This window comes from Bufo gargarizans, chromosome 8 (assembly GCF_014858855.1).
Source record: "Bufo gargarizans isolate SCDJY-AF-19 chromosome 8, ASM1485885v1, whole genome shotgun sequence".
In the NCBI taxonomy this organism is placed as follows: domain Eukaryota; kingdom Metazoa; phylum Chordata; class Amphibia; order Anura; family Bufonidae; genus Bufo; species Bufo gargarizans.
In genome coordinates, this window is record NC_058087.1 from 194,732,190 (window position 1) to 194,746,544 (window position 14,355).

Sequence of the window (14,355 nt, forward strand, 5' to 3'; positions counted from 1 at the left end):
CTGTGACGGAACTCGGTGCTGGAAAAGAAAAACGCTAGTGTGAAACTACCCTTATGCCGTCTGCGATGGGGACGCAACGGAATGCATTTTAGTGCATTCCGTTTCATTCAGTTTTGTCCCCATTGACAATGAATAGGGACAGAACTGAAGCGTTTTCTTCCGCTATTGAGATCTTATGACTGATCTCAATAGCGGAATTGAAAACGCAGATGTGAAACTAGCCTTAGATAATCCATTTACACCCTGTAATAACCTGCAAGATGAGCGACTCCATATAACTTTGAGAACTTCATTTTAGCCTAGAAATCTTAAGACCATCACACTCACCATAGCCTCATGCGGAATCACGAGAAATGATTGACATATTTCTTCATGACGTAATGACGTACCGATTGTAATGGATATATGAGCAATAGATGTGCATTTTCTAGATTGTCAGATCGATGTAATCAAAACTGATGAGTTTGTCTTGCATTTTTGGGATGTGTCCATGATGACATCTGTGAAGGATCTGTGTTTGGTCTGTGTCTTTTTTTTTTTTTTGGCTCATCCTTTTTCCAGAGACACTTCTAGGCATATTGTAGAAATGATCCCTGAAAACCAAAGACCAAACAAGGATGACATCTGTGTTGTGTCCGTGGTTTTCACAGATTCGTAGACTAAACTGTGCTGAGCGCCATGAGGTTGGTTAATGACCTAAAGGACCCACCAACATGGCTTTCTCATACTCCTGAATGGCAAATATTGCTAATTAAGTGGTGATAAATAAGCATGGTGGAGGAGGCATGACCTGAGCTACCAGACGGGTGTCGGGAGTTTCTGTAAGCAGGTCGTACATATCGATCAGTCAGGAATTTTCTCCAGTACATGCATGTATCTTAAATTTTGGAAGTTGATGAAAAGTAGCTGGGCAGCTACAATGCTGCTTATCTCAAAGTGGAAAACATAGGGATTGGCAGTGAAATACCTCAACTATAATTTCACCCAGAGGGCACTCAATGTCATGTGGAACATGCATTCCCTGAACATAACAGAGGCCGGTGTGGCACCAAAATGGTATAATACAGTGTGGGCTCAGCATGCATGTGGAAACATGCATTCCCTGAATTTTTAATGGAGTCCAGTATGACACCCAGTAAATGTAGTATTTAGTGTTCCTGTCACATAGAGATTACCTTGACACTGGTGGACAGGCAAAAATAATTTTGTACAAAATGTATTTGCCAAGTATCGCACATTTATAATGCAGCATTAGCATTTTACATTTCCTACAGTGAGTACAGCACTATTGTATTTATTTACTTTATTCGTGTTTGCAGAGTGCTATTGCATTGTCTGATGTGCACCTGCGCACTGGGATGTGGTAACTAACCACAATTTTTTTTTTCTTCGCAATGTCGTGTGGAACCTTCCCACAACAAAGAGTATACATGATTCATTACCTGTCCCTAGGAGGCAGTGTTGGCCAAATAAACACCAGAAAAGTCACTCAGCATCTGACTATGGATGTAGTAACATGGTGCAGGCAAAGAGTTTTGTTGTGGCTCTGCAGGGAATAAAACCCGATCTATGCATGCAGCAGAAGTTTACTATGCACGCTGTGTTTGATGTGGCTTTTGGCATCACTGCATCTACAAGTAAAGCAGATGCCTTCAATTGTTTCACCTGTACAAAACAGCATTGCAAAACCACAGAAAGTTAAAACTGCGCAGGACACTACTGCTACATGTAAAGGAACCCGGGAATACCTCCAAAAGTTAGAAAAATTATCAAAGAAAAATATGAAGGAATGGGGGTATCTGTCCATCTATGGTTGTAGATGAATGAGAATATATATAGGCACACACCCCCGGAAGTCACGAGGGGTAAGGTATTTTCGTGAAGTAAGGATTTTTGTTAGAACACCGGTACACAATGAGTTTCTGTCTGTCCCAACGTCTATCTGTTCTTTATGCGCGACCAAACGACTGGACCGAGCTTCACCAAATTTGGCACACAGGTACACCAGGTGTCCGGGAAGGTTTTAGACCGGGTCTCAGCTCTCTAGGATGTACCGTTCCTGAGATATTCCCCAAAAATGTACTGCATTAGTTAATACAAGCCTGCAAGTCTTTTTCGTCATATCTCAACTGCCATACACTGTCACATGTCTCTTATCGGCCAATAGAAGCTTGCAGGCCCTTAGTCGCCACATATACACACAGTTTTACTCCAGTTTCCATAACAACCCAGCCATTTTTCTTCACTGCTGTAGGTCAGCTTTAGGCTAGGGCTACACGATACCAATAAGTCGCGCCACACATAGGGCACAACTACACTGCTATGTGTCCCACGACATGTGACATGCTGCAACTGTGATGCAGAAAATAGACTTTTTCCAAGGTGCGGGTGCGCACAGAGAGGGCTCTGAGGGCCACCTCTGGCACTTGTGCCATAGGTTCACCACCACTGCTCTAGACTTTGGCAGATGGCCTGTTAGGACAGAAAAGATTAGCTAATTGTCATTGCACTGCAGAGCAACAGTTTAAGGTAGGAGATCCAGTGTGGGTCTCCACCCGGAACATTCCCTTGCCGTCTGCCAAGTTGGGGCCTAGATTCATTGGTCCATACTTGGTGACACAGAAGATCAACCGGGTTACTTATAAGGTTGCTCTTCCTCCGTCGATTGAAGGAGTGAACACCTTCCACGTTTCGCTGCTCAAATTGGCAGCCAAGTCAGCTCCCTTCATCCGAACTCCATGGCCGGAGAGGAAGACCGCCGGGGTCTCTGAGGCAGATTGACCGGACTGATGGCAGCACGCAGTGGCCGGTCCTGTCTCCGGTATCACCTGCGGGTTCTGTTCCGGCATCCGTGCCGACAAGATCATGTATTCATGCTGGACCGCTCGCACGCTCGAGAGGAGGTTCGCAAAAGGTGCAATACGTGCATCTTATTCGCTACGCAGGCCGCTGACGGGGGAAATACCTGTACGTAAATTCTAGTAGATTAGAGGGCAGGCATGGGTTAAGTGACTAAGGACCAGCCTAGGCTGCACAAGTGTCAGGGATTAGGATCATTGTATGACCTATGAGGAATAGACGCATGAAACTTTATGATTGGCTAGTAGGTACTTAAAAGGTGATCTCCCTGGCTGGTCAGTCTGTTTTGACAACCCATAGTGTATGTTGCAGTTCATATTCTCCCAGACTTACCTTTGCATGACCTCTGCCTTCCTCGATTTATCTCTAGAGACTGCCTCTGGCAGGACTGGTGCAAGGATTTTTGCCACCCTAGGCAAAAGCTAATTTTGCCGCCCCCCCTGACTCCGCCTATTGACCATGCCCTTTGACCTGCCCCTTTTTTGTCGCCCACCTATTTATACAGACTGTACCCTTCATTGTGGTAAGGCCACGTTTTCTCCCTTCAGGTACATACCATGTCATCCACAGATCCCCACAAGTGTCACCTCCACAGATCCCCTTCCCGCCCAGCACCGCCTCCTAGCTAATTTATTCACTTCACTTGGAGCTGAGGTAAATGCAGAGAAGCGCCGTAATCTCGCACAGACGCACTGAATACAGTAGTCTGCGCCCGGGCCATGCAGACTACTGGCAGAGGCATTGTCGAGCAAGGTGTGCTGGAAGACGGCGCATGCGCACTTCGCTCGGCGATGCCTCTGCCAGTAGTCCGCACAGCCCGGGCGCAGACTACTGTATCCAGTGCGCCTGTGCGAGATTACGGCGCTTCTCTGCATTTACCTCAGCGGCAAGTGAAGTGAATAAATTAGCTAGGAGGCGGCGCTGCGGGCCGGATAAAAAGGTCCTAATGCTAAGCCTGGCCAGAGCGGTGCCGGTGCCCCCAGCAAGAGTGCGCTCTACGCGGTGGTGTACTTTGCTTATGGGTGGCCCCAGCCGTGGCCTCTGGATACCTCATCTTTGCTGAACAGTTTGTCTCGTGTATGACCTTGGATTGGACCCTGGAAATCCTGACGTCTCATCCCTAGGTACCACGTTACACTGACTAATACTGCGTACAATAACTTTGGCCTGGTCACTGGCTGTCCCCTTGGTGTTTCCCTGCACAGGTTATTATTCGGGTTGGTTACCTGTATATGATTACTGGTTTGGACTGTACTGACGTTTTATTTAATAAATACACTATTGTTTAACCTCTGTCCGGTTTCTTGGGGTTCTGCGCCATTATACTTGCTCTGTTCTCATGATCTTTTACTCCTATGTTTGGCATGCACACCGTGAAAGATCCTTCCATACACGCTAAATGTGTCCCTCCACGTATTTGGTGAGCAGCCCTGACCTTGTTACATTCACATTCGGCTGCAGAATCATATGCGTGCACACGGGTGTGCCTGGGCACACCCTAATCAAGCCGACTCGAGGTTCTGTCAGGATCGGGAATCGCTGAAAGCGCTATACTCGCCTCTTCCTTCCTGGTCCTCGGCGCTTCACTGTGAAGGCTGCGCACAGTGTGAGGCCGCGCTGTGACCTCACACTGTGCGTGCCCACACAGCAGACTATACAAGAGGATTACCGAGTGGGGGCAGTGAGGAGCGGGAACATCTGGAGCAGGAACTGTGTTTTTTATTTTGGGGCTTATGGAGGCACTGGGGGCTGAAGAGGGGTATTGGGGGCTAATATAGGCACTGGGGCTTTTATCTGAGGTCTGATTGGGGGTCATTCACACTGGGGTCTGATCTGAGGTCTTATTAACATTGGTGGTCTTATTTGGGCTGTCAACTGAGGTCTGATTGGTGGTCCGACCTCAGGTGCAATAAAAAAAATTTTGTTTCTTATTGTCTTTCCCCCTAAAACCTAGGTGCGTCTTATGGGCCAGAGCATCCTATAGAGTGAAAAATACGTGTACGTTTAAAAATGATTTCTTCTCCCTTTATTATATTGATAGTGCGAGTCTGTATGTATGTAGAGTGTATTTGTGTGTGTATATAATATATACCTACATACATGCACGCGCAGGGTGTGTGTTTGTGCTTTAGGGTGCACACCCTAATGCAATAGGCTGCGCAGGCCTATGTGCAGAATCATTGTAGAAATAGGTTTTACATGCAGCAACGCAACACTGTTTCCTCGAAGCAGGATTTTTATCAAAGTAAAATCTGCATTTATGAAATGTTGTTTTTTTTTTCCACCGGCCATGGATTAGTATTTCTCCTAGAGAAATCAGATAACTTGCTGTGAATAATTGTGCAGTTAATGCCTGAAAGGGCGGCAGGGAGAGGGCGGAGGCGTTGTTTTTTGGCTAGAATAAGTTGCATTCCTCCCTTTTACCAAGCTAAGTGCTGGTTACAGTATGGGAAAGCTTCTGGAGTGATCTGCAGATCTGTGGACAAATCCACCCAGATTGGTACACCACAGACTTTTTCCAAGGTGCGGGTACCCACAGAGAGGGCTCTGAGTGCCGCCTCTGGCACCCGTGCTATAGGTTCGCCACCACTGCCCTAGATTTTGGCAGATGGCCTGTTAGGACAGCTAATGGGTCAGTCAGTCTTGCTCCTCCTGCCAAGACCTTTCTTAGGGTACTTTCACACTTGCAGCAGAGTGATCCGGCAATCTGCATGCAAACGGACAGCATTTGTAAAGAAATACTACATACAGTCAACCCAGCATGGATTAATGCAAAAAATATAAAAAAAATGCACCAAAAAGAAAAAACGCATCAGAAAAGAAAATTCGCACAATAATCGCACCAAAAACCGCATGTACAAAAATATTCGAAAAATAACAAAATCGCATTGACTATAAAGCATACAAGCAAATATGGAGACTCACAGCAGTAAGAAATGTCAGAAAATTGATTAAACAATCACATATGCGAAAAATCCACATTCAAAGAATCTACATCCTTTTTTCCATACGACCATTAAAGGGTATAAAAACCCACAATCCACTTGCAAGGGGTGTTGCCACTGAGTAAGGGGAGAGCTATCCCCGAAACGTGTCTGGTAAATGCTTCACCCCACAAGGACTTGAACCTCGATCGAACAGTGCACTGTCATTCAAAAGGACTTCGAGGATATGAAAATAGACGCTTCGCATAACCTGCCTTAAACCTGCTGGCAAGCTATCACTGGAAACACAATCCACGTGACTTACTTAATATCGAGACGCCGACGTAGCAGAAGCCGGGACGCCGGCCTGCAGCCGGATCCAACAAACAACTCAAAAAACTAGTCGGGTACAAGGGCAGGTAAGCCCACGAATGTGGGTCACCAGTATTGACTCTAAAAACATACCCTGTAAACACCATCAACATTAATTTTTCGGTTTGTCAATGCGATTGTTTCATGCGATTTTTTTATATTTTTTTTTTATGTGGATTTCAAACTATAATCCATATGAAAGTTTGTGCGAAATTTTTGTGAACATTTCTTTAACCGCCTCCGGACCGCCTAACGCAGATGTGCGGTCCGGAGGCGGCAGCGCTGCGCACAACGACGCATATACGCGTCATCTCGCGAGACGCGAGATTACGCGCTATGCTGCCCGCGCATGCGCAGTTCGGGCCGGCATTTCGAATACCATTTCGTCATCAGCTTGCCAGCCAATGATCGCGGCTGGCAAGCTGATGATTTTCAAAAAAAACAATCACAGCGCCAGATAACAGATCATATTTGTAAATATGATCTGTTATATGGCTGCCTGCTCCTCTGCTGGTTCTTTTCGTCGGTTGGATCCAGCAGAGGAGCAGGCTTCACAGTGAGTACACCAACACTACACACTTAGCCCCAGATCACCCCCCTGAACCCCAATTAACCCTTTGATCACCCCTTTGTCAATCACTAGTGAAAGGAAAAAAGTGATCAGTGTAAACTGTCACCTTTTTTTTTCACTGTTATTGACCGTTAGGTTTTAGGTTTTTAGGTATAGTTTAGGTCCCTTGGTTAGGTAGTTAGCGTCGGTTAGCGCCCAGCCCACCGCACCGCAGTCCGTTATTCGCTGATTAGCGTATCGCTAATCAGCATTTGTACTTTTATAGTATCTGGAAGTGATCAAAACTGATCACGGTCAGATCTATAATAGTACTAGTGTCACTTTAGTTCGCCCTCCACCCAAAACGCAGTGTTTGCCCGATCAGGCCTGATCGTTCGCCCACACCCGCCCCACCGCAGTGACAAAAAAAATTTTTTTTTTGATCACTGCACATTCAATTTACACGCACTGCGGCGATAAAAAAATCAGTTTTGATATTTTTTATCAACCGCAGCGGCCTCCGGTACTTCGCTAGCCTCCCCTTTGTAAGACAGGCTTGCTTTTTTTTTTCTTGGGTAGTCTCAGGGAATACCCCTAAATTTAGTTGCCCAAAATGTCAAACAGGGGGTATTCCTCTGAAGAGGCCTACAGGCTTCTGACCCAGTCGGATGAGGAGTGGGAACCCTCATCTGATGAATCCAGCGGGTCAGAATACGAACCTGTAGAAAGCAGTGGCTCTCTGACCCAAAGTTCGGACGAGGAGGCTGAGGTCCCTGATAGCACCAGGCGTACCCGGCCCCGTGTCGCTAGACCGCAGGTTGCGCAGGATCCGCTTCAAGAGCAGCAGAGTGGGGCTGGTGCTGTCGGATTACGTGGTGAGGCATACACCAGCAGCCCAGCCCTTCCTGGACCTAGTACCAGCACTGCCATACAACATGGTGAAGTGGCGAGCACCAGAAGGGCAGTTGAAGTTGGTACGGTGGCACGTGCAGTAGTGACCCCGTCGCAGCCACCGCAAAGACGTGCCCGTAGAGCCCCTAGAATCCCTGAGGTGCTGGCAAACCCTGATTGGCAGTCCCCAACTTCAGCCGCACCTGTAGTTTTCCCTTTCACTGCCCAGTCTGGAGTTCGGGTTGAGACGGCTCAGATCGGTTCGGCCCTGGGATTTTTTGAGCTGTTCTTGACTGCGGAGCTTTTAGACATAGTTGTGGCCGAAACAAACAGGTATGCCACACAATTTATCACCGCTAACCCGGGAAGCTTTTATGCCTAGCCTTTCCGGTGGAAACCAGTCCAAGTTTCCGAACTTAAAACTTTTCTGGGCCTCCTCCTCAACATGGGCCTGACAAAAAAGCATGAATTGCGGTCATATTGGTCCACGAACCCGATTCATCACATGCCCATGTTCTCTGCTGCTATGTCCAGGGCACGTTTTGAGGCCATCCTGCGTTTCCTGCACTTTAGTGACAACACCGCCTCCCGTCCCAGGGGCCACCCTGCTTTTGACCGGCTCCACAAAATTCGGCCCCTCATAGACCATTTCAACCAGAAATTTGCAGATTTGTATACCCCTGAGCAAAACATCTGCGTAGACGAGTCCCTGATACATTTTACCGGGCGCCTTGGCTTCAAACAATACATCCCAAGCAAGCGCGCCCAGTATGGGGTCAAATTGTATAAGCTCTGTGAAAGGGCCACAGGCTATACCCACAAATTTCGGATCTATGAGGGAAAAGATCAGACCCTGGAGCCGGTCGGTTGCCCTGACTACCTGGGGAGCAGTGGGAAGACAGTTTGGGACTTGGTGTCACCCTTATTCGGCAAGGGGTACCATCTTTATGTGGACAATTTTTGCACAAGTGTGGCCCTCTTTAGGCATTTGTTTCTAGAACGGATTGGCGCCTGTGGTACCGCGCGAACTAGTCGCGCGGGCTTCCCCCAACGGCTCGTTACCACCCGTCTTGCAAGATGGCAGAGGGCCGTACTGTGTAACGAAGAACTGCTCGCGGTGAAATGGAGAGACAAGCGTGACGTTTACATGCTCTCCTCCATTCACGCAGACACGACAATCCAAATTGAGCGAGCAACCCGTGTCATTGAAAAGCCCCTCTCAGTCCACGACTATAATTTGCTCATGGGAGGGGTGGACTTCAATGACCAGATGTTGTCTCCGTATTTAGTTTCCCGCAGAACCAGACGCTGGTATAAGAAGGTGTCTGTATATTTAATTCAATTGGCTCTGTATAATAGTTTTGTTCTCTACAGTAAGGCTGGGAGAACTGGATCCTTCCTCAAATTTCAGGAAGAGATCATCGAGAACCTCCTGTACCCAGGAGGTTCCGTGGCCCCATCCACCAGTGTAGTTAGCCGTCTACACGAGCGACATTTCCCCAATGTCGTTCCTGGTACCTCAACCCAACCGTCACCCCGAAAAAGATGTCGTGTCTGTAGCAGGAGTGGAATAAGGCGTGACACCCGCTATTTCTGTCCTGACTGTCCTGACCACCCTGCCCTATGCTTTGGAGAGTGTTTCCGGAAGTACCACTCACAGGTACACTATTAGCATAGGGATCATCTCACCAGGACAGGCACACAGGGCTATTAGGGCCCATTCACTCACTGCTGCTGCAAACGTCTCCTTTCACATGGGACAAAGTGCATAACGCACTTCGCCACATCTTTGGGCGATTTGCGCTTTGCACATTGACCCATGGGGAAGGAGAGGTTTGTTCTATAAAGGTAAAAAAACAAAAAAATAAAAAAAACACCAGTAAGCAAAAAAGTTAATGTTCAGTTAAAAAAGTTAAAGTTTATATGTTCTGTTGCAAAGTTAATAAAATTATTGCGTTGCGGCCTGGTTTTTTCTTTTTTTTTTTTTTTTTTCTTTTTTTACCTTCCAGGTGGACCAACCGATCGACTAGCTGCAGCACCGATGTGCATTCTGACAGAAGCATTGCGCTGCTGTCAGATTACACGCAAGTCGGTGTATGCGGCGCTGCAAGACGGGATTTTCTCCTCTGCAGTAACAGATATGTTTGCCGAGGCATACGAGCTGATGAGGAGGCGGCGTTCCTATGCTTTGGCAAACACTTTGTATATATATATAAAAAAATAAAAATAAATCCCGGCAATGATTTATTCATCCACATCGATTGATGTAGGGCGGAGCTCCTATGTCCTGGCAGACGCCTTTCCCCTCCATTTTTTTTTTTTTTGGGCAGAGATTTTTTCATCCACATTGATCGATGCGAATGAAGAAATCTGTGCCGTTCATTTTTTTCTTTCAGCCCAGAGGCTGAACGGAAAAAAAAATCTCATTACCTGTATGCTCAATATAAGGAGAATAGCAGAAACTCCTAATGCTGGCCATACATGTAATGATTGCGGAGACCCTCAAATGCCAGGGCAGTACAAACACCCCACAACTGACCCCATTTTGGAAAGAAGACACCCCAAGGTATTTGCTGAGGGGCATATTGAGTCCATGAAAGATTTAAATTTTTGTCCTAAGTTAGCGGAAAGTGAGACTTTGTGAGAAAAAAACAAAAAAAAAACAACAATTTCCGCTAACTTATGCGAAAAAAAAAAATTTCTATGAACTTGCCAGGCCCCTCATTGGATACCTTGGGGTGTCTTCTTTCCAAAGTGGGGTCACATGTGGGGTATTTATACTGCCCTCGCTTTTTAGGGGCCCTAAAGCGTGAGAAGAAGCCTGGGATCCAAATGTCTAAAAATGCCCTCCTAAAAGGAATTTGGGCCCCTTTGCGCATCTAGGCTGCAAAAAAGTGTGACACATCTGGTATCGCCGTACTCAGGAGAAGTTGGGGAATGTGTTTTGGGGTGTCATTTTACATATACCCATGCTGGGTGAGAAAAATATCTTGGTCAAATGCCAACTTTGTATAAAAAAATGGGCAAAGTTGTCTTTTGCCAAGATATTTCTCTCACCCAGCATGGGTATATGTAAAATGACACCCCAAAACACATTCCCCAACTTCTCCTGAGTACGGCGATACCAGATGTGTGACACTTTTTTGCTGCCAAGGTGGGCAAAGGGGCACATATTCCAAAGTGCACCTTTCGGATTTCACCGGTAATTTTTTACACATTTTGATTGCAAAGTTCTTCTCACACATTTGGGCCCCTAAATTGCCAGGGCAGTATAACTACGCCACAAGTGACCCCATTTTGGAAAGAAGACACCCCAAGGTATTCCGTGAGGGGCATGGCGAGTTCCTAGAATTTTTTATTTTTTGTCGCAAGTTAGTGGAATATGAGACTTTGTAAGGAAAAAAAAGAGATGAAAAAAAAATCATCATTTTCCGCTAACTTGTGACAAAAATAAATAAATTCTAGGAACTCGCCGTGCCCCTCACGGAATACCTTGGGGTGTCTTCTTTCCAAAATGGGGTCACTTGTGGCGTAGTTATACTGCCCTGGCAATTTAGGGGCCCAAATGTGTGAGAAGTACCTTGCAATCAAAATGTGTAAAAAATGGCCTGCAAAATCCGAAAGGTGCACTTTGGAATATGTGCCCCTTTGCCCACCTTGGCAGCAAAAAAGTGTGACACATCTGGTATCGCCGTACTCAGGAGAAGTTGGGGAATGTGTTTTGGGGTGTCATTTTACATATACCCATGCTGGGTGAGAAAAATATCTTGGTCAAATGCCAACTTTGTATAAAAAAATGGGCAAAGTTGTCTTTTGCCAAGATATTTCTCTCACCCAGCATGGGTATATGTAAAATGACACCCCAAAACACATTCCCCAACTTCTCCTGAGTACGGCGATACCAGATGTGTGACACTTTTTTGCTGCCAAGGTGGGCAAAGGGGCACATATTCCAAAGTGCACCTTTCGGATTTCACCGGTCATTTTTTACACATTTTGATTGCAAAGTTCTTCTCACACATTTGGGCCCCTAAATTGCCAGGGCAGTATAACTACGCCACAAGTGACCCCATTTTGGAAAGAAGACACCCCAAGGTATTCCGTGAGGGGCATGGCGAGTTCCTCGAATTTTTTATTTTTTGTCGCAAGTTAGTGGAATATGAAACTTTGTAAGAAAAAAAAAAAAATCATCATCATTTTCCGCTAACTTGTGACAAAAAATAAAAAGTTCTATGAACTCACTATGCCCATCAGCGAATACCTTAGGGTGTCTACTTTCCGAAATGGGGTCATTTGTGGGGTGTTTCTACTGTTTGGGCATTGTAGAACCTCAGGAAACATGACAGGTGCTCAGAAAGTCAGAGCTGTTTCAAAAAGCGGAAATTCACATTTTTGTACCATAGTTTGTAAACGCTATAACTTTTACCCAAACCATTTTTTTTTTGCCTTTTTGCCCAAACATTTTTTTTTTATCAGACATGTAGAACAATAAATTTGGCGAAAAATGTATATATGGATGTCGTTTTTTTTTGCAAAATTTTACAGCTGAAAGTGAAAAATTTCATTTTTTTGCAAACAAATCGTTACATTTTGATTAATAACAAAAAAAAGTAAAAATGACAGCAGCAATAAAATACCACCAAATGAAAGCTCCATTAGTGAGAAGAAAAGGAGGTAAAATTCATTTGGGTGGTAAGTTGCATGACCGAGCGATAAACGGTGAAAGTAGTGTAGTGCCGAAGTGTAAAAAGTGCTCTGGTCATGAAGGGGGTTTCAGCTAGCGGGGCTGAAGTGGTTAATAACCAACTACAGAGTGTTTGAAAAGCACATGGACTGTATTGACAAGTGGAGGAATACATCCATATGTTGCCTGTTTGCTGTTGAGACACACCAGTGATTACTCATACCGTGTGATACCCACAAACTGGGTGCATTGCTTACTATTGTGATATGTGTGAATTAGAAACAGGAGCAATATAGTATTTATCAAGATAGGAGCTACAACTTATGTGCAATAGCAGTTTTCTATATACCAGCAGAGCAGGCTATATATTAAAGATACACTTTGGATATCTGTAACCCCCTGTGAACATTCACCAGTGGCAATATCCACACTAACAGAACCTAACCAAGGTGATGGGGAATTGACTGTATTGCATTTTTATTTGTTATTTTATACCACAAGTGCATTTTATTGTATTATTTTAAAAAATTGCAAGAACGAATCTGTCTGTCCGTTTGTCATACAGACAAACTGATCCGTTTCTATTTTTTTTTCACATTTTTAAAGGTCTGCGCATGTGCAGACCTGAAGGACGGATCCGGCACTGCGGTATTTTTAATGCCGGATCAGGCACTCATACATTCCAATGTAAATTAATACTGGATCCGGCATTCCGGCAAGTGTTCCAGAATTTTGGACGGATATAAAACCGCAGCATGCTGCGGTATTATCTCTGTCCTGAACAGTCAAAAAGACTGAACTGAAGACATCCTGATGCATCCTGAACGGATTGCTCTACATTCACAATGCATGGGGATAAAACTGATCAGTTATTTTCCGGTATAGAGCCCCTAGGACGGAACTATATGCCGGAAAAGAAAAACGCTAGTGTTAAAGTACTCTTAACAGCACCTTTCTAAGGTATCTGCCCTGATATCAGTAAAGAGAACCTCCACTTAGTCCGTTACGTATTTCACGTTGCTCTTTTCTATCATTTCTAGGCTGTTGATTCTATTTTGAGACTTTTTTGAGTTTCACTTATTAACAACCTCCTAAGTTTCTTCTTCCTCTCAGAAGCATGTTGAAGTGGCTCCACGGACGTCCCTTATGGCCTCCAAGGAGAAAGCAGAAGGGGAAACGACGGGCTCCTCTTTAGAGCAGTAGTACTCTAGAACATGTTGGACTCCATTAACATGTGATCTGGTAACGTATTGTGGATAGTCAGGTGTTTCTCACAAAGAGAAGCTTCATGTATAAGGCAAGTCTTCACAGCAAGCACAGGGAGCTGCACACAGTAGGTACACAAACCTCATGCCTCATGTTTGTTCATTTTCTTGAGGGCAATCGGCTTTCTTCACAAAATCTTCACACATAACATGTCCTCGTGTCAGAGCAGCAAGACTGGAACGATAGGACAGGCAGGTAAAACAGGTCTGATCTTCAGTGATCTGTGCAGATGCCATCCTGGAGGAGAACAATGGTCATTTACAGAGCAGACCGATATTCCGTCCTCCTGCTACAGATACACTGGGGCTTGTTTTACCGGATTCCACAGAAAACTAGTAAGACAGTCAAACCTTCCTTAAATGATAAAGGATTTCAGAAATACTTTTCTGGGTGACTCTGTTCGTTATTGGTCTGTGAAGGTTGTCATCTTGGAAACCAATGCCATGGGCTAAAGCGACCATTTAAATTTAAACCAACCGCTGACTGATCCCTGCCCTGATCTGTGTCCTGGTCCGGCCTTTCATCCATTGATGCCTTTGTCGTTCAACATACACAAATTCACCATCTGACAATTGCCCAAAAAAGTCCAACACACATATGAACCTTTGGATGGGTCTGCCACCAGTCAGCATTGGTCACAGAAAATTGTCTACATCAGCCTTTTAGGTCGCCTTCAATCTCTACTACTGTACATGGTCAGCCATTTGTGTGAAAGGGCCTTTACTTGCAGAAGACACAAGTGTAATTTACAGACATGTCTACACCAAGCAGTAGAAGCCCCTCCCGGGCATCACTCTATACTCAAAGAC